The following is a 23,010-nucleotide window of genomic DNA, read 5'->3' as shown; positions in this document are numbered from 1 at the left end:
CAAATCCACACCGTGATCAACTCCGATCTGGAAACCAGTGTCCCCACCGTGGAAGGACGTGTGGATCCAGAATTGGCCTCCACAGTCACTTACAGACTCATTGTTAAAACCGTGTTATTGGAAGACAATCTTACTGAGCTATGAGGGATCGCAGAAGAAGAAGAAGAAGAAGAAGAAGAAGAAGAAGAAGAAGAAGAAGAAGACATGAGGAAGGCTGGGGGTGTTGCAGAAAGTTTTGCAGGACTGGGGGGAGGACATGAAACGAGGGAACAGGAGCTGTGCCCCCCTCCCCCCCCAGGACATTGGCTTCTCTCCCCATTACCGGCCCAAATATAATTAAGCCAGTCTGGACCTCGCTGCCCACCTGCTTCCAAAGTGATGAGTCGGCTGCAGTATACTCCCTGCCTCCCTGGAAGGAAGGAAGGAAAGAAAGAAAGTTGCTAGCTGCCTAGTCCCAAAAATGTTCAGCCCTGGCATAAAGATCCTGCACTCAGTGACTTTTGGCTCACTTGAAGAAAAAAAGCCACGAGAAACACAGCCCCTACTAGCTAATAAATCACAACCCCAAACCTGTACCATGGCCTCATTTATGTAGGGATGTAGCAGGACTGCTCCTTTGTCAGGAAAGGTGGGGGATTAAGATCCCAGGTCATCTGTGCATAAAAAAAAATAGAATCAGATCCAGACACTTCAGAACTTTGCATACATTTTCACCACTGTAACAAGGCGTTGTTGTTGTTTAGTCGTTTAGTCGTATCCGACTCTTTGTGACCCCCTGGACCAGAGCACGCCAGGCACTCCTGTCTTCCATTGCCTCCCGCAGTTTGGTCAAACTCATGCTGGTAGCTTCGAGAACACTATCCAACCATCTTGTCCTCTGTCATCCCATTCTCCTCGTGCCCTCCATCTTTCCCAACATCAGGGTCTTTTCCAGGGAGTCTTCTCTTCTCATGAAGTCTTGGAGCCTCAGCTTCAGGATCTGTCCTTCCAGTGAGCACTCAGGGCTGATTTCCTTCAGAATGGAGAGGTTGGATCTTCTTGCAGTCCATGGGACTCTCAAGAGTGTCCTCCAGCACCAGAATTCAAAAGCATCCATTCTTTGGCGATCAGCCTTCTTGATGGTCCAGCTCTCACTTCCATACATCACTACTGGGAAAACCAGAGCTTTTACTATACGGACCTTTGTCGGCAAGGTAATGTCTCTGCTTTTTAAGATGCTGTCTAGGTTTGTCATTGGTAACAAGGTAGTCACCTTGAAATTTTTTGTTGCTGTTGGTATCCGCCTGTCTCGAGAGACAATGGAGTGCGCCTCCGGGGGCCAAGTCAAACCTTTGCATTGCGCAAGCCTGGGTAGTGTGGATGGAGGTGCTGGGCTGCCCAGATGACAAGACCCCCCTCCCCTCTCAGCTGGGCAAGATGTTTGGCACCCAATCAGTTGTAGGAGTTGTAGTTTGGCTAATGGGAACTGGACGGTGCCAGACTGGGGGAGATGGGGCTGAAACGATAGGCCAGGGGTCAGCAAACTTTTTCAGCAGGGGGCCAGTCCACTGTCCCTCAGACCTTGTGGGGGGCGGACTACATTTGGGGGGGTGGAAATGAACAAATTCCTGTGCCCCACAAATAACCCAGAGATGCATTTTAAATAAAACACACATTCTACAGTGGTGCCCCGCAAGACGAATGCCTCGCAAGACGAAAAACTCGCTAGACGAAAGAGTTTTCCGTCTTTTGAGTCATTCCGCAAGACGAATTTCCCTATGGGCTTGCTTCGCAAGTCTTGCGAGTTCTTGCGAGTTTTTTTCCTTTTTCTTAAAGCCGCTAAGCCGCTAATAGCCACTAATAGCCACTAAGCCGCTAATAGCCGTGCTTCGCAAGACGAAAAAACTGCTAGACGAAGAGACTCGCAGAACGGATTAATTTCGTCTTGTGAGGCACCACTGTACTCATGTAAAAACACCAGGCAGGCCCCACAAAGAACCCAGAGATGCATTTTAAATTAAAACACACATTATACTAAATTAAAACACCAGGCAGGCCCCACAAAGAAGCCAGAGATGCATTTTAAATAAAAGGACACATTCTACTCATGTAAAAACATGCTGATTCCCGGACTGTCCACGGGCCGGATTTAGAAGGCGATTGGGCCGGATCCGGCCCCGAACCTTAGTTTGCCTACCCACGCAATAGGCCTTTCAGCCCCTTCCCAACCAGGTCCTAACCTGGTGGTTATAGAGACTAAAAAAACTGCCTCTCCAGGGCTAGAAATGGAGGTCGCTCAGCGCCCTGCCCTCTGTGCCGCCACACCCAGGCATGATCCGCAAAGAACCTGTGGCACCTTAGAGACGGATGAATGATAGCAGATGGCATCGTTTTCATCGCATGCATGAAAAGTTCTCCTTGGTTGCCACCTCTATATCTGTGTGGGTGTGAAAGGAGGGACAAACGTGGCGGTTCTGTGTACAGACATATAGATGCCCGCTGGGGTCCCTTCTAATTCTAAAATTCTATCTCACACACACACACACACCTGATTAAGTAGAGTGAACACTGTGAAGGGAATTCTGATAGACTTTTGTAAAATAGAACTCCCAACGAAACAGACTGTTGGAAGATTCAGGGCCGGTAAAAGAATCTCCTTCTTAGAACTGTGGAATCGTGGAGTTGGAAGGGACCTGGGCTGCATCAATAGGAGTATTGCATCTAGATCAAGGGAAGTAATAGTGCCACTGTATTCTGCTCTGGTCAGACCTCACCTGGAGTACTGGGTCCAGTTCTGGGCACCACAGTTCAAGAAGGACACGGACAAACTGGAACGTGTCCAGAGGAGGGCAACCAAAATGGTCAAAGGCCTGGAAACGATGCCTTATGAGGAACGGCTAAGGGAGCTGGGCATGTTTAGCCTGGAGAAGAGGAGGTTAAGGGGTGATATGATAGCCATGTTCAAATATATAAAAGGATGTCACATAGAGGAGGGAGAAAGGTTGTTTTCTGCTGCTCCAGAGAAGCGGACACGGAGCGATGGTTCCAAACTACAAGAAAGAAGATTCCACCTAAACATTAGGAAGAACTTCCTGACAGTAAGAGCTGTATGACAGTGGAATTTGCTGCCAAGGAGTGTGGTGGAGTCTCCTTCTTTGGAGGTCTTTAAGCAGAGGCTTGACAACCATATGTCAGGAGTGCTCTGATGGTATTTCCTGCTTGGCAGGGGGTTGGACTCGATGGCCCTTGTGGTCTCTTCCAACTCTAGGATTCTATGATTCTATGATTCTATGACCCCATGGGTCATTTAGTCCAACCCCCTTTCAACGCAGGCATCTTTGATGCAGCGCATTAAGCGAACTATGGGCACGTTGAGAGGGCTTCAGTTCGGGGCCGGAACCGTGCCGCCCTCTCCTCAAACACCCTGTCCTCCCTCAAAGGCAGTGGTTGGATTTGCTCTGCCTGATTCCTACATGTTAATACAGTGATCCAATATTAGCAGGAGTGGGATTCCCCCAACCACTCCACTTGGGGACTGAAACTCGGAGGAACCTGGAAGCAGCTCCCAGACCACCTCCCCAAAACCCCAGCTCTGTAAATGGCGGAATAGAAGATCGCTGCACCATTCTGAAAAGCAGAACATGCCCTGGCAATGTTTTTAAATCCATGGCCTCAGGGCATCGGTTCTCTCTGCCCACTTCCAGAATCTGGGAAATGCCAGAAAACAGGAAGCTTCGGCCACCACAATTCAGGGTTACCACCATGAACACACCATCCAGTTGTGTTAATACTGCCATAAAATTTAGGGAACAAGCTGTATAGAGGTACCTCGGGTTAAGTACTTAATTCGTTCCGGAGGTCCGTTCTTAACCTGAAACTGTTCTTAACCTGAAGCACCACTTTAGCTAATGGGGCCTCCTGCTGCTGCTGTGCCGCCAGAGCACGATTTCTGTTCTTATCCTGAAGCAAAGTTCTTAACCTGAAGCACCACTTTAGCTAATGGGGCCTCCTGCTGCCGCTGCGCCGCCGGAGCACAATTTCTGTTCTCATCCTGAAGCAAAGTTCTTAACCTGAGGCCCTATTTCTGGGTTAGCGGAGTCTGTAACCTGAAGCGTATGTAACCTGAAGTGTATGTAACCCGAGGTACCACTGTACTACCAAAATGATTAAGGTTTTAAATGATAATTTTAGGTTATATTTTAGTGATCAAGATTTAATATATATATATTTTTAACTGCCGCTATATCTGAATTGTCTCTGTTGTACCCAACCGCAATTCAATTATGATTTTCCTGATATTGTAAGTGACCCGGAACTGGTCTGTGACCGTAATAATAGAATCCATTCATTCACACACCACCCAGTATAACACAGAGTTAACCAGGGCTAAAGAACCCCTGACCGATGGCCAACTGTAGTTGGGGGAGACCCCCAGCGGTCATCTAGTCCTACCCCTGCCATGCAGGTATCTTTCACGCAGCGCATTAAGTGAACTGTGGAACTCCCTCCCACATGAGGCAGGGACGGCCCCCAGTTTGGATGGCTTTAAAAGAGGGACTCCAGATGTTCTTGTGAGTCTTCAAGGCGCCGCAAGACTCTCCGTTGTTGTTTTTTGCTTCGACAGACGGATACAGCTACCCCCCTGGAAATTGCATGCTCTGAGAGAGGCAGGAGGTGACACACAGGCTGCATGGTTTTTGTGTCACAAAGAAGGATGTCACCTGCCTGCTTCCTGGGTTCTCTCCTACCCTGTTCCGTCAACGCTCTGCTACTCCCCCCCCCCATGACTCCCAGTAACAGCCTGTGCTCAGACCCCCAATTTGATTATCCCGCCACTGGCCTATTTATATCCCAGAAACGCACTCTCTGCCTCTGACATGGCCACAAACCAGCTGTCGTGTGCGCACACTTGGTTTACAGGAACCCAAAACTTTCCACCAGGCTCTGGAGTCGGTGGAAATTCTGGCCCAAAGCGGCTTTTGCCCTCCCCACCGTGGCAAGCGAAAGGAAATCATAGAATCTTAGAACTGAGAGGGATCCTCAGAGGCCATCTATTCCAACCCCCTTCAATGCAGGAATCAAAACTAAAGGCTGTATTTCCCCCCCACTCCATAAGGCGAACCTAGTTCTTAGAGGAGGGAAACAAGAAAAAAAATATTCTGAATGAAACAGTGGATGTACGCTGGGATTCTTATATTACAAGGGGATGGACCCAGGGGTCCCCCCCAACTCAAAAACTATGATTCTATGAAGCCCTTGCTTGTTCAGAACACAGAAGCACCATCGTCGCTGGATAGCTCAGTTGGTTAGAGCTTGGTGCTGGTGACGCCAAGGTTGCAGGTTCAATCCCTATCTGGGACAGCTGCATATTCCTTCGTTGCAGGGGGTTGGCCTAGATGATGTCAGGGTCCTTCCAACACTACGATTCACCCATCCGCTAAATGCAGACAAGTTTTTGAAATTCTTGCAGGGTCCCTGTTCCTGTAGGAGCATCTCCACCCCCATTGTTCTGCCCGGACGCTGAGGTCCAGTTCTGAGGGCCTTCTGGCGGTTCCCTCACTGCGAGAAGCAAAGCTACAGGGAACCAGGCAGAGGGCCTTCTCGGTAGTGGCGCCCGCACTGTGAAACGCCCTCCCATCAGATGTCAAAGAGAAAAACAGCTACCTGACATTTAGAAGACATCTAAAGGCAGCCCTGTTCAGGGAAGTTTCTAATGTGTGACATTTTGATGTATTTTTAATCTTAGTTGGAAGCCGCCCAGAGTGGCTGGGGGAGCCCAGCCAGATGGGCGGGGTACAAATAATAAATTCCTATTCCTATAAAGGTCCATATAGTAAAAGCTATGGTTTTCCCAGTAGTGATGTATGGAAGTGAAAGTTGGACCATAAAGAAGGCTGATCGCCGAAGAATGGATGCTTTTGAATTCTGGTGCTGGAGGAGACTCTTGAGAGTCCCATGGACTGCAAGAAGATCCAACCTCTCCATTCTGAAGGAATTCAGCCCTGAGTGCTCACTGGAAGGACAGATCCTGAAGCTGAGGCTCCAAGACTTTGGCCACCTCATGAGAAGAGAAGACTCCCTGGAAAAGACCCTGATGTTGGGAAAGATGGGGACGACAGAGGACGAGGTGGTGGGACAGTGTTCTCGAAGCTACCAGCATGAGTCTGACCAAACTGCGAGAGGCAGTGGAAGACAGGAGTGCCTGGCGTGCTCTGGTCCAGGGGGTCACGAAGAGGCGGACACAACTAAACGACTAAACAACAACAACAACATTCCTATTCCTATCGAAGCAGCTCAACAGGCAGAAGTTCAAAAGGTACAGAATGAACCAGCCTCTGTTGGGTTTCTGCCTAGCAAACGACTCTTAAAAGATGCTTCTGGAGGTGGGGCCTCCCCACCGGCTCACTTTCAGAACGAGGTGCAATAATACGAAGGACATGACTTCTCTTAAATCAGCCTTGCAACAACCAGTTAGGAACCAGGAAGTTTTGAGTTAGTGAGGACAAGCCTTTGACGGGCAGAGAATGCGAGACAAAGGCAGGCTTGTGACAGTAAGACAGCAGTCCTTTGACTGACACAGGCTTTCTTCCAGTGCCTCAAAAGGGAAGAGGCAGCCAGGTTTTGGAAATAGGCAAATGGCTTTAAGTGGTATTGATTAAGCCCAGGCGCCTTCCCCAGGCAGGCAGGGTGGTTGCTCCGAGCCACACTCCCCAGCCTCTCTCCCAGCCCCTAAGTCAGGGATTTTCATCACCTGGGCACGTTTGGTTTGGGTGCGTCTGCCAAGCGCCTGCCCAGCTAATCTCGAGGTCTGAGTAAATAACCACGTCTAGTGTTTGGTGCAAGCCTGGGCTTGAGGAGCGTCCAGGTTGCCGGGGCCTCCTTTTCTCCCACGGAGAGCAAGCGGGAATCTGGCACGCCCGGGCTGTAGCCAAGGCCTGGCTGTTTCTCGGTGCCTGGCTGCCTCAAGGAAACGCAAAGGGCAGAGTACTGCTGAGCATGTGCAGAGCACCAAGAGGCCGTCACTGCAACAAAAAGCAAAACCCAGCTGGAATTCACAGGACAAGAGGAGGCAAGAAGAAAAGTTCAAGAGCAGTAGCCATGCTGGTCTGTTGCAGCAAGAAGAGTCAAAGAATCATATAATTGTCACTTTGAGACCCTGGGGGTCATCCAGTCCAGCCCCCCTGGAATGCAGGAGTCTCAGCTAAATCATCCATGACAGATGGCCATCGAACCTCTGCTTAGAAACCTCCAAGCAAGGAGAGCCCCCAACCTCCAACGGCTCTTACCCACAGAAAGTTATTCCTGATATTTAGAAAAAAGAATCTTCTTTCTTGTACAGTGGTGCCTCGCAAGACGAAATTAATCCGTTCCTCGAGTCTCTTCGTCTAGCGGTTTTTTCGTCTTGCGAAGCAAGCCCATTGACGGCTTAGCGGATTAGCGCTATTAGCGGCTTTTAGCGGCTTAGCGGATAAGCGGCTTAGCGGCTTAGAAAAAGGGGGGGAGGAAAAAACCCCCGCAGGAACTCGCAAAACATTTTCGTCTTGCGAAGCAAGCCCATAGGAAATTCGTTTTGCGAAGCACCTCCAAAACGGAAAACCCTTTCGTCTAGCGGGTTTTTCGTCTTGTGGGGCACCACTGTAAATTGGAGCCATTGGTTCAGTCTCTTGCACTCTGCAGCACCAGAAAACAAGCTTGTTCCATCTTCCGTGACAGCCCTTCAGATATTTGAAGATGGCTATCATGTCTCCTCTCAGTCTTCTCCTCTCCAGGCTAAACGTCCCCAGCTCCTTCGACCGTTCCTCACAAGGCTTGGTCTCTCGACTCTCTATCATCTAGTTATCTCCCGCTTGGACTACTACAATGCGTTCTACCTGGGGCTACCTTTGAAGGTGACCCAGAAACTGCAATTAATCCAGAATGTGGCAGCTAGACTGGGGACTGGGAGTGGCCGCCGGGACCACATAACACCAGTCTTGAAAGACCTATTTTGGCTCCCAGTATGTTTCCGAGCACAATTCAAAGTGTTGGTGCTGACCTCGAAAGCCCTAAACGGCCTCAGTCCAGTATACCTGAAAGAGCGTCTCCACCCCCATCATTCAACCCAGACACTGACGTCCAGCTCCGAGGGCCTTCTGGCGGATCCCTCACTGCGAGAAACCAAGTTACAGGGAACCAGACAGAGGGCCTTCTTGGTGGTGGCACCCACCCTGTGGAACGCCCTCCCATCAGATGTCAAGGAAATAAGCAGCTATCTCATCTTTAAAAGACATCTGAAGGCAGCCCTGTTTAGGAAAGCTTTTAATGTATAATAGGTTATTGTATTTTAGCGTTCTGTTGGAAGCTGCCCAGAGTGGCTGGGGAAACTCAGCCAGATGGGCAGGGTATAAATAATAAATTATTATTATTATTATTATTATTATTATTATTATTATTATTATTATTATCTTGGTTTCCCTTCTCTGCACACCTTCCTTCCAGTTTTTCAGTCTCTTTCTTAAACTGGCATGGCCAGAACTGGACACAGGATTCCAGGAGGACACTGACCCAGGCAGAGTAGAGCAGGGCTATTATTTCCTTTGACCTGGATGCTAGACCTTCGTTGGTGCAGTCTGGAATTTCACCAGCCCTTTTTGGTGGCCGCACCACCTCGTTAGGGTGCTCGTACGAAGCCCTGCACTCTTAACAGAGGCGCTGCCCAGGTCTGCATCCTCCGCCAACCTGCAGTTGTTTTGGGCCCTAGGTTGGCGGAGTCTGGTAGGCTGATTCGCTTCCTTCTCCGTTAAACCCCCACCAGCGTCACAATCTCAAACCTGGTTCCCTTCTCTAGACCACAAACCCAAAGAGATTCAAATCAACCGGCAGCACTTGTCCTCATCCCCTGCTACTGCAACAGCTGCCGATTCGTGCTGATATTTCAGCCTCAACAGATGGAGACGCCATCTCAGGCATCCTTTCACTTTCAAAAGCTGCCTTGTGTCAGATCAGAAGGTTTGCCTCTCTCTCTCCTGGGACTCTGTGCCGCTCTGACTGGCAGCCAACTCTCCAGGGACCAAGAAACCTTCACCACCAGCTTTCTGAGATCCCTTTAACCAGGTGGAGGGGGGCATATTCCTGTGCCTGCCCCCTCACCTCCACCCAAGGCCAGCCACTGTTTGGGATTACGTTTCCGAGCACAATTCAAAGTGTTGGTGCTGACCTTGAAAGCCCTAAACGGCCTCGGTCCTGTATACCTGAAGGAGCGTCTTCACCCCCATCGTTCTGCCCGGACACTGAGGTCCAGCTCCAAGGGCCTTCTGGCGGTTCCCTCGCTATGAGAAGTGAGGTTACAGGGAACCAGGCAGAGGGCCTTCTCGGTAGTGGCACCCGCCCTGTGGAACGCCCTACCACCAGATGTCAAAGAGAAAAACAACTACCAGATTTTTAGAAGACATCTGAAGGCAGCCCTGTTTAGGGAAGCATTTAATGTTTAACAGACCACTGTATCTTAATGTTTTGTTGGAAGCCGCCCAGGGTGGCTAGAGAGACCCAGCCAGATGGGCGGGGTATAAATAATATATTATTATTATTATTATTATTATTATTATTATTATTATTATTATTATCATCATTGGGATTCTGGTTGCCACTGCATGCCACAATCCTTGCCTCCCGTCCCCAAATCCCAAAGCCTGCATGCAACTCACACCTTGCCTTAATCTGAGCAGCAGAATACGTTTTAATAAAAGGTAAAGGTAAAGGTACCCCTGCCCGTACGGGCCAGTCTTGACAGACTCTGGGGTTGTGCGCCCATCTCACTTAAGAGGCCAGGGGCCAGCGCTGTCCGGAGACACTTCCGGGTCACGTGGCCAGCGTGACATCGCTGCTCTGGCGAGCCAGAGCCGCACACGGAAACGCCGTTTACCTTCCCGCTGGTAAGCGGTCCCTATTTATCTACTTGCACCCGGAGGTGCTTTCGAACTGCTAGGTTGGCAGGCGCTGGGACCGAGCAGCGGGAGCGCACCCCACCGCAGGGATTCGAACCGCCGACCTTTCGATCGGCATGCCCTAGGCGCTGAGGCTTTAACCCACAGCGCCACCTGCGTCCCCTACGTTTTAATAAGTAATTGTAATTATAATTTTGGGATTTGCTGGTCTTCATGGAGTACCAGGAGTCAGACTCGAACCATGTGAAATAACGAGAGAGAGAAAGACCTGAATCACATTTCGTGCCAGGGTCCCAAGTAAGAGACGGTGTCTTTCCAGCTAGGCTTATAGAATCATCAGAGTTGGAGGGGGGACCTTCAAAGGTCCTCCAGTCCAACCCCCTGCTCCAGCATCCGTGGCAGGTGGTGTTGTAAACAAAATCTGCCCTTTTCCCCTTATGGGGTATCCAAGAGCCCATATAGAGTCCTTACGTAGGTTGCCTATTGGTAGGAGAAAATAAAAGAGGCAAAGCAGAGAATATTGAGAAGCAAAGCAGCTAGTAAGCCTGATCTTTATTGATCTCGTAGCAGGAAACACCCCCCCCCCCATCATTCAGTTTGTACAAACTTCACACACACACACACACACTCACACTCACACGCTACGCTTCTGTTATAAATTCATAGAAAATCAACCATGCATCGGATTTGCACTGTTCCACTTTTATTTTACTCCATGAAGGAAGGACTACAAAATGGGGAAGGTTTGATACAGGGCAGCCATAATCCCTTGAACATCCCAGCACATCCACAGGAGCCCTGCCCAGTTGCTATGCCAACCCTGATGGTCCTAGACAGAAGACAATCAAGATCACAAAGAACTTGCATATGGGAGTGGATTCAGCATGGACTGGAACAAAGGACAATGATCAGATCTTCCCACAGGGGGCAGGAAACTGCCAACTCCCCTTTGTCTCCTGGAAGTGACTCATGGGGAGGGGGAGAGAAGGGAACCAGCTAGGTGACAGGACACTCAGGTTACCACCGCAACTCCTCCCTCAACCCCTCCTTTCTGCAATGTATGCATGATGTTTCTGGGGGTGGGCTTGACCTAGAGGATGGGAATTTCAAAAGATTTTATAAGGTCTTGCACACCATTTTTCTGTGTCTTTTCCTCTCACCTGCAACTTAGGGGAGCACCCTGTTGCAACAGTCAATAAAGGCCAAGCCTACAGGCTGCTGATTTGCTCCAATTTACTTAGGTTGGTGTCTTTACTTTTTGTCCAAGGGAGCCCTCGGATTTTTCTGGTAACAATCTGTTGCAACAGGGTGCTCCCCTCACATGCAGGAAAGGAGAAGGATCCAGAATAAAGGTGTGCCTGCCCTTATAAACAAAGGTGTCCCTGCCCTGGAGCTCAGGACCACCTACCCATACATCTTACATACATCACAGAATTGGTATCTGAAGAAGTGTGCATGCACACGAAAGCTCATACCTAGAACTAACTTAGTTGGTCTTTAAGGTGCTACTGGAAGGGATTTTTTTCTTTTATTTTGTTATCACAGAAGGGGTGTAACCTAAGACCACCCCCCAGATACATCATACCTACATCACAGAAAAGGCGGTCTACAACAGAAATCTGAGTGTTGTTGTTTTTCCTGTCTGCCAAGTTATCTGATAATAGCTTATCTGATTTCCTTTCCTGGTAGTCTGGCTCACCCTATTCATACACAGACATACCCTTAAGACAAAATTTGTGAAGTAAAAGACAATGGGGAGGCTTTTCCATTTTCCTTTGACCTTGCAGAGAAAACATTTGGTCAGTTTGGGAGCCAAAAATGGTTTCAGGTCGGTCTTCCTGTGCTGATCTATGTACGTGCTTGATTGGTATATTTATGAACATTTAATATATATCTAAGACCTTAAAATTCTTATCACAGTGGTCAACCAACCTGGGCTGAAAAACCTTCCAGCCTCTGCCACTAAGGAACAGCCCGTACTGCCAGGAAGTACACCCCAGTGTTTAGTCTAAATCGCCCCCCTTTTTTGTAATTTGGATCAATAGGCTCCAAATCTTCTCTATCACTTGTATGTGGCAGCCCTTAGGATACTGGGAGATCAGATCTCTTTCTCCATGAATCTGTCTAATCCTCTTTTAAAACCATCCACGTTGATGGCCATCACTGCCTCCAGTGGAAGAGAGTTCCATAGGTTAACTGTGCATGGCATGAATAAGGACTTGGCTGCCAGACTGCCTCTCCTATCTGTCTCCGCTTCTCCAGCTGGCAAAACAGGGATCCATCATGTCTGGCTGTTTCCCCCTCCCAGGACTTGGGTCTCTCCTGGCTGCTCACTATCTATGATCATAGAACTACAGATTTTTGAAGGGACCCCTGAGGGTCATCCATCCCAACCCCCTGCAATGCAGGGATCGCAACTAAGAAGTGTGTGGCCCTCTATGCATGTTTGTGAGTGTCCTCCTTCAGTTGCTGGTGCCCGGAGGGGTATTGTGGCATGTCCCCTTCTAGAAATCAACCACGGATCATAAGGCCTAGAAACTTGATATTTCGGAGAAGTTGAGTCGCCGCTGGGAATCCTCAACTATGTGGCCTGGCAGAGGCATCAGCCCTGGAGCCCCTGAGAGGTTAAGGCATGAAGGGACCCCTGCTCAGATGCCCAAAGCACCCAGGAAGTCCAACCCAGACAGGATGGAGGTGTTAACAGCGGGGCATCCCAATTCGTTCTGGGGAGGGTCACCCCCTCCTTGAAGGATCCGGTGTGTGACTTTGATCAAAAGTGCATTTTATCAGCTGCAGGTATCTCTGCTTGTTTGCAGAAGAAACACAATCGGAATAATCAAGGGGTGGAGCAATTCCTCTAAGAGGAAAGGTTACAACATTTGGGGTTGCTTTTTTATTTTTTATCTAGCCAAAAGAATCATAGAATCATAGAGTTGGAAGAGACCACAAGGGCCATGGAGTCCAACCCCCTGCCAAGCAGGAAACACCATCAGAGCACTCCTGACATATGGTTGTCAAGCCTCTGCTTAAAGACCTCCAAAGAAGGAGACTCCACCACACTCCTTGGCAGCAAATTCCACTGTCAAACAGCTCTTACTGTCAGGAAGTTCTTCCTAATGTTTAGGTGGAATCTTCTTTCTTGTAGTTTGGAACCATTGCTCCGTGTCTGCTTCTCTGGAGCAGCAGAAAACAACCTTTCCCCCCCCCCACTCTATGTGACATCCTTTTATATATTTGAACATGGCTATCATATCACCCCTTAACCTCCTCTTCTCCAGGCTAAACATGCCCAGCTCCCTTAGCCGTTCCTCGTAAGGCATCGTTTCCAGGCCTTGGACCATTTTGGTTGCCCTCCTCTGGACACGTTCCAGTCTGTCAGTGTCCTTCTTGAACTGTGGTGCCCAGAACTGGACACAGTACTCCAGGTGAGGTCTGACCAGAGCAGAATGTTGTTGTTGTTGTTTAGTCATTTAGTCGTGTCCGACTCTTCGTGACCCCATGGACCAGAGAACGCCAGGCACTCCTGTCCTCCACTGCCCCCCGCAGCTTGGTCAGACTCATGCTGGTAACCTCGAAAACACTAGAGCAGAGCAGAAACACTAGACCAGAGCAGAATACAGTGGTGCTATTACTTCCCTTGATCTAGATGCTATACTCCTATTGATGCAGCCCACGGACCACACACTTTTTTCTTCCTAATAAGTAAGGGGAGATGTCTGTGCATCTTATGGAGCGAATGTGTGGTCCCAGGGGCAAAAAGCAGATCATGCTCTTTTTTTTTTTTTTTTTGAAAGAGGGAAGGGGGTGTTGAAACAAAGCCGCTGAGCAGCTGATCGTTTGCCGATCGGGGAGAGAGATAAGGGACTCTAGCGATAAAGGATGCTGCCTGGGAGGGGGGAGGTAAAGAGCGAACTTGCAAGCAGAGGAGACAGGAAGACTAAAGCAATGAGGAGAGAAATTAGACAAAAAGGAGGAGCAAAAAACTGTTCCAGCTAAGGAAAAGACACTAAGGCAAACAAGAGGGAAGGGGGTGTTGAAACAAAGCCGCTGAGCAGCTAATCAGCAAGCGATTGGGAGGGAGATAAGGGGCTCTAGAGATAAAGGAGGCTGCCTGGGAGCGGGGGAGGTAAAAGCACATGGATCCTCAGGATTTTTGCATTGGGTCACCCCAAATTCACCATCAGATCACATAGCATGTCCATGGCTACAGCCTGCACAAAAAAACCACACACCCACTGTTTCCTGGGGCTTCAATGGCACAAAAATGTGGTTACAAAGCACAGATCCACATGGATCCTCAGGATTTTTGCATTGGGCTACCCCAAACTCAAGGGACGCGGGGGGCGCTGTGGGTAAAACCTCAACGCTTAGGACTTGCCGATCGCATGGTCGGCGGTTCGAATCCCCGCAGTGGGGTGCGCTCCCATCATTCGGTCCCAGCGCCTGCCAACCTAGCAGTTCGAAAGCACCCCTGGGTGCAAGTAGATAAATAGGGACCGCTTACCAGTGGGAAGGTAAACGGCGTTTCCGTGTGCTGCGCTGCCTCGCCAGATGCAGCTTGTCACGCTGGCCACGTGACCCGGAAGTGTCTGCAGACAGCGCTGGCTCCCAGCCTATAGAGTGAGATGAGCGCACAACCCTAGAGTCTGTCAAGACTGGCCCTTACGGGCAGGGGTACCTTTACCTTTACCTTTTTTACCCCAAACTCACCGTCAAATCACATGCCTGTGGCCACAGCATGAACCACAAAAATCATACATACATACTGTTTCGTTCAGAATATTTGTTTTCTTGTTTTCCTTCTCTAAAAACTAGGTGTGTCTTATGGTCAGGTGTGTCTTATGGAGCAAAAATACGGTAAATGGGGGGGGACCATAGAATGAGAGAGACCTCACAGAGGTGTGGTAAATTATGCATGTTGTAGAGAAAGTGTATAGAGAATTTCCTCCCTCCCATAATACTAGAACCCAGTGGGGCCTTATCCAGTACAGCTGAAGCTCTGGGATTTGCTCCCAGGAGAGGCAGCGATGGTCACCAGCATAAATATCTTTAAAATGCACTGGCAGGAATGCAGTGTGAAATACAGTAAATGAACGAATGGAGGATTAGTAATTTTGTGGGCATCTGTCAGTCTCCAGAGACAATGGAGTGTGCTTCGGCGGGCCAAACCAAACTGCTCAAGAATCGCACCGCTTGCCGTGGCTGCAGAGACCGGTAACTCATAACTGCATTGTTTTTGCTGTGTTAGCATCACCGAAATGACCTCCCCGGCAAGTGTGTCTGGAGGTCCTGGGCAGCCAAGTTGACCCCCTCTTGGCCTCATGGATGTGGTCCAACGGAAAGCAGAGGAAGACATTTGGCACCGGCTTGGCAGCAGGAGTTGCTGGAGGGAGGTGTACAAGGCGCCATTCAACCGCCTTAGAGTTTTGTGTAGGCTTTGCTCACAAGCCTTTTCTTCTCCGAAAGAAGGTTTAGGATCGAGAGTTTTCCTTCTCCTGGATGGGCTGCCTTCCCAGGTGGACGAGCCACACCTGCCCAGTAATAGTCCTACTCTATTCTACATCAGTAGTGATGTATGGAAGCGAGAGCTGGACCATCAAGAAGGCTGATCGCCGAAGAATGGATGCTTTTGAATTCTGATGCTGGAGGAGACTCTTGAGAGTCCCATGGGCTGCAAGAAGATCAAACCTCTCCATTCTGAAGGAAATCAGCCCTGAGTGCTCACTGGAAGGACAGATCCTGAAGCTGAGGCTCCAAGACTTTGGCCACCTCATGAGAAGAGAAGACTCCTAGGGAAAGACCCTGATGTTGGGAAAGATGGTGGGCACAAGGAGAAGGGGACAACAGAGGACAAGATGGTGGGACGGTGTGCTTGAAGCGACCAGCATGAGTTTGACCAAACTGCGGGAGGCAGTGGAAGACAGGAGTGCCTGGCGTGCTCTGGTCCAGGGGGTCACGAAGAGTCGGACAAGACTAAACAACAACAACATTCTGCTTTGGTCAGGCCATCCCTGGAGTCCTGTGTCCAGTTCTGGGTGCCACAGTTAAAAATGGATACTGACAAGCTGGAAGGTGTGCAGAGGAGCCTTATGAGGAACTTTTGAAAGAGTTGGGTATGTGTAGCCTGCAGACAGGAAGACTGAGAGCTGACAGGACAGCCATCTTCAAATATCTAAAGGGCTGTCTCATGGAAGAGGGAGCCAGCTTGTTTTCTCCTCCTCTGGAGGTTAGGACTCGAACCCATGGCTTCAAGTTAAAAGAAAGGAGATTCCAACGAAACATTAGAAATACCTTTTTGGCCAGGAAGAGCTGTTTGACAGGGGGATGGACTCCCTCTGAAGGTGGTGGACCTTGGAGGTTTTTAAACAGGTTGAATGACCATCGGTCAGGGATGCTTCAGTTGAGACTCCTGCATTTCTGTGGGCTGACCCTCGTGTGTCCCCAGTGGCGTAGCGTGGGGGTGCAGGGAGGGCCGGCCGCACCGGGCGCAACATCTGGGGGGGGGGCGCGCTCGCCGCCTCCGGAGTCGCCAAAGAGCCTCGGGCCCAGGCTGTAGCAGAGCCCCATGTCTCGCGGAACTGACGAGCTGTGTGTGCGTCCGGGCTGAAGGCGTCCGGCAGGCAGCGGCTCTCAGCGCTCGCCACGGTCCCCGCGCGTCAGGGCCGCAGAGGGTGCACCAGGCAGCCCCTCCTCACAGCGCCGCTGCTGCAGCTGCTGGGCCATGTTGCATTTTCCTCGCCTCTCTGCCCTCCTCCTCATCTGGGCAAGCGGCGTCGTTTGGGTGGCAGCGCCAGCGGCAACTCGCCTCAGATCACCTGACACGGACCCGCCGCCGCCGCCGCTGTGGCTACCTTACCGTAAATACCCCAGCCCAGACAGCAGCAAGAAGAAGCTGGCAGCGGTGGCAGGTTAGGGGTTAGGGGCGCAAATTACTTGCCTTGCCCCGAGTTAGGGGGCGCAAATTACTTGCCTTGCCCCGGGTGCTGACAACCCACGCTACGCCGCTCTAAAATTTTGTGGCTCTATGATATTAGGGGAAGGTATTCCTCTGGTTTAGTTTTGAATTGCCTGCATTCAGGAAACAGGAAAGACTATAAGGTATCTATGATTCAGATAAACAGTGCAGGCCCAGGGCCAGGCTGCCCTGAGGGGAGACCTTTTTCCTTTATTCCTCTTTGAAGTTAGACTGGTCATGAGGAACTATCCAGGCCTGTCTTTTAAGTCACTTCTCCCTTCATCCCTCTCTCTCCCCAAGATCCATTAAGCCAGGCAGATTAAGACCCTCCTAGCACCACATTTTCCCAAAGTAAGCAGAAGCATTTAGTGGGGGGACGGGGAGAGGCAGTTTTAACCAGGTTGCTCATTTATGCCCCGGCTGCCGCCTCCATGTGTTCCATAGGCTTCAGAAATTGCATTTGCGCTGATGCAATTACCGCTTTAAACTCGTTTTTTATCGTCGCAATTTTGTTAGCTGGTGCCGACGGGCGGCAAAAATGAAAACATAAATAGGATCGGGGGAGGGCCCCTGCGTAGCTGGGGAGAGAGGAGGAATCTTCATTCTTTGTGTGCTAGAAATACTAAAAACCCCCCCTTAAAAAAAAGAGAGAGAGAAATTGCTGTGAGGAGACAGCCCCTTCAAGGCTGCATTGACTTCAGGGCAGAGTTGGACTAAACATTAGGAAAAGCTTTCTGACAACAAGGGCTGTTTGATAGTGGAACGGTCTCCCTTGGGAAGTGGCCGGTTCTCCTTCATTTGAAGTTTTTAAGCAGAGGTTGGGTGGTGATCTGTCATGGATGCTTTAGCTGAGATCTCTGCACAGCAGCGGGTTGGACTAGATGACCCCAGGGGTCCCTTCCAACTCTACAATCCTGTGATGGCCTGGGAATCCGATTCAGAGGCTGAACCGGAGGAATCCCAGCCTGCACAGGAGTCCCCACCTCCAGGGCCGGCTGAACTGGGGCAGGGCCTTGATTCTGAAGCACCTGTGCCTGTGCCGGATCCTCAGGAGCAGGCACCAGGTGAATCCACTCTGGCTCCGGAGGTGCTTGAGGACTCAGTGCCTGCAAGTGAGTCTCCCCCTGGGTCCAGTAACCCTTCAGCCTCTCCTGAACTGCAGAGGCTCAGGGCAGAGAGGCAGAGGGCACTGGTTTCTCCCAGGAGGAGTGCTCGCCTTAAGGCCAGGAGAGGCGGGTCTCCTGGGGGCCGGGACCGCCCCTGGCCTCAGAGAAGATAAAGGCCAGTCAGCCCGGTCCCAGGTTGCGGGAGCAACGTCGTTGATGAGCTGTTTCGGCCAGCACCCAGTCCTGTTCCCCCAGAGTTCCTGTCCTTGCCCGGCTTCCCTCTGTGGACCCCGCTTCGCCCAAGGAGGACTGTCTGCCGACCCTCAACTCAGGTCCTGGACCTCGCCCCATGGTAACCTCCCCCCCTGGACCAGCACAAATCCTATGAACCTGGTGCCCTGCAAATGTTCTGAACATCCCCCATCAGGTAGAATGTTACTGCCAAACCAGTGCAGGCAATACTGAACGCAGAAGAAGGAAGCAGCCCGTACACCAGAAATCACAGTGATTTCTCCATCCTTCCAGCCCGGTTTTGCCTACTCGGAGGGAAATGGGTCTTTCCTGCATTTTCTGCTGTATCCTCCCTTTACAGCCTCCACCAACCTGGGGGAGGCGGCGTGAGGGTGTTTCAAGAAGATGCTGGCACTGTTAAAAGCCATCATCTCGGGAAATCGTTTGTGATACGCCTGAACTCTTTGTCCCCAAACACCCACAGCCTGCTCCTTAAGGGTTCCTTGCCAAGAGGGGGGGCGGGGAAGGTTTTCAGGGAGGGAGGGGGAAAGCCTCCAGATCAGGCACCAGGTCTGTCAAAGGGAGCACAGCTCAGTGTCCCATACAGGGCACAATCTGCCACCAAGTCCTCCCACATAATCCTTACTGAAATGTATCGATGTCAGTGGGACACTTGTTCAGGAGCCCCAAAGGCTGCCCAGATCCAGTTAAAGGTAAAGGGACCCCTGACCATAAGGTCCAGTCATTGCCAACTCTGGGGTTGTGGCACTCATCTCACTTTATTGGCTGAGAGAGCCGGTGTACAGCTTCCGGGTCATGTGGCCAGCAGGACTAAGCCACTTCTGGCGAACCAGAGCAGCGCCCGGAAAAGCCGTTTACCTTCCTGCTGGAGCGGTACCTATTTATCTACTTACGCTTTGACGTGCTTTCGAACTGCTAGGTTGGCAGGAGCAGGGACTGAGCAATGGGAGCTCACCCCGTCGCGGGGATTCGAACTGCTGACCTTCTGATCCACAAACCCTAGGCTCTGTGGTTTTTTAAATTGTGCATTCATGATGAATTGCACTTGTGACGCTGTCAGGGCAGTTAGACGCGATTCTGCTTTCAATAGCTTTTCTGCCTGCAAAACCTGTGGGGTAGTCATCCCACTCTGTTTCCAGAACTTCCAGCGGAAATCCTGACTTCCTTTGACACCACAGATGATGGTGATGATGATTATTTTATTATTCCCGGTGTGTGTGTGGGGGGGGGGGTGTCCTGCTTTTGTTGCGCTGCAGTACACGATTGCCTCTCCAGATGGCAATCATAGAATTATAGAGATGCAAGCGACCCCTCCAGGGTCATATTCTACTCCAACCCCTTGCAATGCAAAAGAATCTCCGAAGGCTTAATTAAGACACTACAATGAGGAGAGTCTGCCACATTCCTAGGTTGTCTGTTCCACTGTTAAAAGAGCTCTTAGCCCTCAGAGAGTTCTTAATATTTGGTTGGAATAGTGTTTCTGGTATTTGGCTGGAATCTCCCATCTTGCAATTTGAATCTGTGGGTCCCACCGTCTGGGGCAGCAGAAAAACAAGTTTGCTCCATCATACATGGGACAGCCCTTCAAAGATTTAAAGTTGGCTAGCATATTACTTCTCTTTTTAAAAGAACTTTTTTCCTTTTCCTTTATTTATTTATTTAATATAATTATTACAAAATATAAGCAAAATATTGCAAATGCATACATACATATATATTTCAGATAAGCACACACATATAAAAAAAAGAACAAAGGAGAAAAGAAGGAGAAAAAATAAAGAGAAAAAGAAGAAGAAGAAAAGTTGGAAGAATTTCTTCCAAATTTATTCTACAAATATCTCAATATAAAAATAATAATAAAAATTCGCTGATTGACTTCCGTCGCTTACACTGCACTTCCTATATACATTTTAAGCAAGATTGTATCTGTTATTCCGTATTTTCCCCGTGCAATCTCACGCAAATATTCTAATCAATAAGTTTTCTAAATCTTTCATAAATCTCTTCTAAACACAACCAGTACTTTACATTTAATCTAGCATATGACTTCTCAACCGTTCCTCGTGAGGCTTGGGTGTCCAGATCCACATGGGAAAAGTCCCAAAACAACTACTAAAACGGAATGACGTGTGGATGGTCTCGTATAAATCCTGCACTGACACACGATTATTGCGTCAACAGCATAGCCTCGTAATCCAGCCCCCTGCAATGGAGAAATATTTTGCCCAGGGCCCTGAGATTCAGAGTCCCGTGCTGTAGAAATGGAGCTATACATGTTGCAGAATACCACCCGCAGGGGGAAATGCCAGTCCGTAAGGCCCCGAAACCAGAACATAGCGCAGTCTTGACTGCACACGTTGGCAGTGGCTCTCAAGGTTTTAGAAGTCTCCTTCTGGGGGTCCATAACTGACCTCAGTGGCTAAGGGGGCAGAAGGTCCAGGGAACTGGGAGAGACAGGTAGCAGTTCCCTCTGCTATCCTGGAGACATTAGGCCATGTCTAAAAGGGCTGCGGGTGGTGCTGTGGGTTAAACCACAGAGCCTAGGACTTGCCGATCAGAAGGTCGGCAGTTCGAATCCCCACGAGGGGGTGAGCTCCCGTTGCTCGGTTCCTGCTCCTGCCAACCTAGCAGTTCGAAAGCACATCAGAGTGCAAATAGATAAATAGGTACCGCTCTGGTGGAAAGGTAAACAGTGTTTCCGTGCGCTGCTCTGGTTCGCCAGAAGCGGCTTAGTCATGCTGGCCACATGACCTGGAAGCTGTACGCCGGCTCCCTCGGCCAGTAAAGTGAGATGAGCGCCGCAACCCCAGAGTCGTCTGCAACTGGACCTAATGGTCAGGGGTCCCTTTACCTTTACCTAAAATTACTTCTGGGTCACCAGCGAAAAGAAGAGGGGCTGACATTCATGTGGGGGGGGAGGCCCAGTGCAGTCTTTGAGGCCCCTAATCAGGGCGCAAAGAGAATCACCGCTGCGATTCCCGCACTGAAGCGGGCTGGGCTAGATGAGCTTTGGGGGTCCCTTTGGGCTCTGCAATTCTCCTGCCTGTCTGCCCCTTCTTCTTAACACCCAACCTGAAGATGAGTTCTGGGGCGTTTGAAAGCTTGGTCTCCCCTTCCGTTGGTCCTACGTAAAGGTTGCAACTCAACTGTTCCTTTTGGGTATCTACGATTGGCTGAGGTTCCTGCATTTTAGGGGCTTGGACTAGATGACCCTAGGGTCCCTTTCTACAACTCTACAGTTCTGTGATGCTTTCCTAGTTGGGCCGATATGGGGCTTCATTTGAGCCCTGGCCTTAATTCCAGAATCGTTTTTCAGCCCCAGGAGTCAGATCTGGGGCATTCAAAGGCCTCTGGGGACGTGCAGAGTACATTCGTCACTAAGCAAACAGCCCTGCACGTGATGCATTTTCGCTAGGAACATTCGTCAGGTGCTTTTATATACTTTTAGACGCCTGCTAAATATATATATTTCAGCAAGCCAGTCTGTCCGGACGTGTAATTTAGTCATGCATAACTTGTTTTTGAATTTGGCTGATTTCTATCTGTGTGGTTATTTCACTGTTTTATGTACACAGCTGAGAGATTTGCTGATTATCAGGCGGTTTGTAAAATTTATTAAATAGTTAAGTGTGTGGACTAGATAGGGTGAAGGGCTTAATTTCTAAGCAGGGCTTAGAACCCCAGAACCTCTCTTTTTATAAATTAACCATGGACTGGACTATCAATTTGTCTGGCTCAACCTGGCACAGACTCTAAAGGAGTAAAGTTTGCCAAGGCAAAAGAATTTTTAAAAGCCAGCCTGCTTTCCTGAGCCTGCTGAATGTCAGGCGTGGTGTGACAGATTTGGGCAGGGGAGCCCATTATTATTTGCTACCCTGAGGGCAAAGACCCGAGTGCAAATCTGTACTCTAATGTACATGTGCGTTTTATCCTAAGCTGCACTCAGTTGTTTTTGTTTTAAAAAAAAGCAGCCGGTAAATTTAATTAATTTAATTTGACCCATTTTAATGTACAGTGGTACCTCGGGTTAAGTACTTAATTCGTTCTGGAAGTCTGTTCTTAACCTGAAACTGCTCTTAACCTGAAGCACCACTTTAGCTAATGGGGCCTCCCACCGCCGCGTGATTTCTGTTCTCACCCTGAAGCAAAGTTCTTAACCCGAGGTACTATTTCTGGGTTAGCGGAGTCTGTAACCTGAAGCGTCTGTAACCCGAGGTGCCATTGTATGTGTTTATTTACTGTTGCAAGCCGCTCGGAATTGTCAAGGAACCCCGAGGGTCGTCCGCTCCAACCCCCTGAGATATTTCCGTCTATTAAAAAGTGACTAATACGTGCAATTAATTGTAATCGTATAATTCAGTTTCAAAGAGGAGAACTTAACCATCCCCATGCGCCCAGAAAGAGAAGGGAAAACACTCTGCACGTGTTCAGGGGACCTCTCTCGCGCCGTGGCGCAGGAAGAGGAGCCCCAACCCAAGAGAACGGGGGTCCCCCCCAGACACGTCTCCACGGCTCTCCTTTCCAAACGCGCAATGCGCCCCGATGCGCTGTGGCTCACCTCCGTCCCGGCCGATCGATGGAGAGGTTGCGGGTGGTCTCTCCGGGGCTCCCAAGGGGGCTTCTGTCCGCCGCCGCCGCCGCCTGCTCATGCCGCCGCCGTCGGGGCATCGTGCCGGGCTCCCATCGGGGTCCCCCTCTGGGCAGGTGCGCTTGGCTCTGGGGCGCAAAGACGAGCAGGGCGCGCCGGCTCGCCCCGACTGAGCAGCGGCTGCCCGGCGGCTCCTTTCCCCGGAGC

The 23,010-nt window shown here is 50.0% G+C and overlaps 1 protein-coding gene and 1 long non-coding RNA gene across 5 annotated transcripts in view; one reads left to right on the top strand and one right to left on the bottom strand.

Moving 5' to 3' along the window:
* The window catches only part of GPR4 (G protein-coupled receptor 4), a 48,583-nt gene extending 25,624 nt beyond the window's left edge, over window positions 1–22,959 (bottom strand). The window contains exons 1-2 of one of the 2 annotated variants that reach the window (XM_079985667.1): window positions 3,275–3,590; window positions 2,528–2,672 (exon numbers count right to left, since the gene is read on the bottom strand). The gene's annotated coding sequence lies outside the window, so the exon portion shown is untranslated. Of the gene's footprint in view, window positions 1–2,527; window positions 2,673–3,274; window positions 3,591–22,773 lie in introns of those variants that run through there. The other variant, XM_079985666.1, reaches the window with a different exon arrangement.
* Window positions 1–23,010, top strand: part of LOC307221413 — an 86,823-nt gene that overhangs the window by 34,988 nt on the left and 28,825 nt on the right. The gene's annotated exons all lie outside the window — the stretch shown is intronic.

This window comes from Podarcis cretensis (genome assembly GCF_951804945.1).
Source record: "Podarcis cretensis genome assembly, chromosome: 8".
Taxonomy (NCBI): Eukaryota; Metazoa; Chordata; class Lepidosauria; order Squamata; family Lacertidae; genus Podarcis; species Podarcis cretensis.
The sequence above is the reverse complement of the archived record's forward strand: the minus strand, read 5'-3'. Positions and strand labels throughout refer to the sequence as shown.